Genomic DNA, 756 nt, shown 5'->3' with positions numbered 1-756 from the left:
CTCTCTCTCTCTCTCTCTCTCTCTCTCTCTCTCTCTCTCTCTCTCTCTCTCTCTCTCTCTCTCTCTCTCTCTCTCTCTCTCCGTTTCTTTATCTTAACCTTCCTCCTCTTTCTCTTCTTCGTTTACTTCCTCTTCTTCTTCTTCTTCTTCTTCTTCTTCTTCTTCCTCCTCTTCTTCCTCCTCTTCTTCTTCCTCTTCTTCTTCTTCTTCTTCTTCTTCTTCTTCTTCTTCTTGTTTAATATATCTTGTTAAGCCAATCCCCATCTCTCTCTCTCTCTCTCTATCTATCTATCTATCTATCTATCTATCTATCTATCTATCTATCTATCTATATATCTCACTCACTCACACACTTTTTTGTACGTATTTTTCCCCTTGCGACTTGTAAACATTTATAAAGATGTGCCAATTCTTTTGTATTTCTCATGTCCCCCTAAATTCTCTCAAATCGGCCTTCTCAAACGATTTCTTCAAGTCTATGAATTTCACCTTGACAAGTTAAATCCTCTTTGACTACAAGACTCTTCTCTCATTTCTGTGTATTTGTGCTTGCTTGCTCATGCGTTTGCGTGTGTTATATGTCTGTGTGTGTTTTGTGTGTGTGTGTGTGTGTGTGTGTGTGTGTGTGTGTGTGTGTGTGTGTGTGTGTGTGTGTGTGTGTGTGTGTGTGTGTGTGTGTGTGTGTTTGTGTGTATGTGAAAAAAGCATACGTATTTAACAGCCTTCATCAGACGAAAAAAAAATCAAGTCTAAGTG

This window comes from Oratosquilla oratoria, chromosome 40 (genome assembly GCF_046742065.1).
Source record: "Oratosquilla oratoria isolate Oo_2021 chromosome 40, ASM4674206v1, whole genome shotgun sequence".
NCBI classification, from domain to species: Eukaryota; Metazoa; Arthropoda; class Malacostraca; order Stomatopoda; family Squillidae; genus Oratosquilla; species Oratosquilla oratoria.
Note: the sequence above shows the minus strand (reverse complement) of the source record.